The sequence below is a fragment of the Cynara cardunculus genome (genome assembly GCF_001531365.2).
Source record: "Cynara cardunculus var. scolymus isolate 2C chromosome LG 5, CcrdV1, whole genome shotgun sequence".
NCBI lineage: Eukaryota > Viridiplantae > Streptophyta > Magnoliopsida > Asterales > Asteraceae > Cynara > Cynara cardunculus.
Window position 1 is genome coordinate 34,140,236 of NC_037532.1, and position 2,414 is coordinate 34,142,649.

The window sequence follows — 2,414 nt, forward strand, 5'->3', positions numbered from 1 at the left end:
AGTTTTAAATAATTGTTTATGAATATAAACATTGTTTTATGTAATAATTATTTAATTAAAAATATAAAAGCATAAACACTGAGACTCAAAATCTTTTATTTACATATTTATCTTTGCGATTAAATCGATTTACTAGTGATTATTAGAAATTTGTCTTAGGAAACAATTTCGATCTCGATTTATTAGGGACTATTCCCAAGGTTACAAATTAAATAATATCTTTTCTATTTTAATTTAATAAATTTTTTATTTAATCCATTTATTAGATAGGGTATGTGACACATATTTTTCTCATCTTCTCGAAAATTAATTAGTTTTTTGTATGATCCTCCCCTCTATATGTATAACATAAATAGAGAGAGATTCAGGGGAAACATTTAAAAGAAATGAAAAACTAAAGAACGCTATGGTAAGCGTTCATTTGGAAAATATGTACATGTGCATATAAGAAATTGAACTTGTTTTTTGGTTTTATGCACGTATGTATGTTATGCACATGTGCATACCAGACAAATTGCTTATAAATTACTTGTATACACATGTACATATGATTCAGATGAACGATTATCAGGGTGTTCATTAGTTTTGTTTTTTAACATTTTTTCTTGAACCTGACTTTATATATATAAATGGGTAAAATGCACAAAATAACAATCTACTTTCATAAATTTGTATATTATATCATTGTACTTCCCTTTTTTTTATTATAATAATGTACTTTCAAACTATTTTTTCATTAGAACATTGTACTTAGAATATTTTACCCATAAAGCATTGGATAACTTTTTGATTTAAATTTACCCATTATATCAGGTTTTCATGTCACCTCATTATCCACGTACGTTGTTCACATGTACTATAGTGATGTGACTTTCTTACTACATCATTGTATTTTCAAAATTATTATATTATAACATCTACTACTTATTAAACATTGTATTTTAAATTTTAATATTCAGATATTTTACATGTTATTTAATAAATATATTAAATGAATTAAAAAAATTAAATTATTCATTAATATATCAATATCAATTGGGATAGTTGGACCTCTTCTCCTTATCTTGTTTAGTCTCTTGGTTTGTATTTGATTTTTTTGTTGTTTGGTTTGGGCCTCGTTTTGGGGACTTTTTCTGGCCTTGTGGAATTATTTTCTTTTCGTTGTATTGGACTCTTGTATCTGTTTGTATCCTATTGGTTGGCTTGGTGAGGGTGATGGCCATGCCGAAGCTCTCTTCCTTGTCCTTCCTTTTTGCCTTTCAAAAAAAAATAGAACTAGTAGAATACAACTGATCTCGCTAATATTTTTTTTTTAAATTATGTGTTTTTTGAGAAAGAAAATTAGAATTGTTCTTTTTTTTACCAAAATATATTATCTTTAAAAGAATATATTATATTTATTCAAAAACTTTTACTTGACATATAAATATATTAAATTAATTAGAGTTTTTTGAATTATTTATTAATATAACAATATTAAAAAAATTATAGATCACAATTTATTTCGTTAACATTTTAAATAGAACTTTAAAAGATATGTATTTATTTGAACAATATAAAATAAGAGCTGTTACATTTTTTACAAACAAAATATATCTTGAAAATAATGTTTCATATTTATTTACGAAATATTTTACTTTATAGTATTTAATTTGCATGCAACTTAATAAGAAAAAGTCAAAAAAATGTTGGCAATGAAAAATAAAAAATCACTAATAATACTTTGAAATAAGTTTTTTATTTTATTTTAGTTAAGTTATCAAAATGATGTGTCATCTACATCACCGCATTAAAGTCACACAAGCAAAAAAAAAGTCAAGTGGTTAACAGGTTACTCATTGCTATTATGGGTAAATTTTTTAAAATACCATGCCTTAATAAAATATAATTTAAAAGTACATTGCTGTAATAAAGAAAAACAAAAGTAGAATACTATAATAAATAAATTTTATGAAAATATGTTGATATTTCATACATTTAATTCTATATAAATAACATAAGTAATATGTATATTATATAAACAATATTTGAGTACGTTGAATTTTTTTCACTTTTATTTAATTGTAAATATATTCTTATTATTATAATATTATTTTTTTAATAAGTATATAATTATAAAAAACAAATAATTCTATGGTTACTAGAAGCGTATTCGCGCAATGCAGCGAGATACATCGTGATTTTAATATTTCATTTTATTTTTTATCTCAGTCGATGTTATAATATGACTTTATGTTATTTTGGGAAAGCGATGAGGTTTTTATTTTTGAATAAAATATATGTTTGAAGATATTATAAAATTTTGACAAAAATATATCGATATTAGTATCAAAATAAGGAATTTGAAATTCCTTATTTTTGTGTAATTTTTTTAATTAAATTTTTTTATAATTTAATTTATGTACAATAACGAA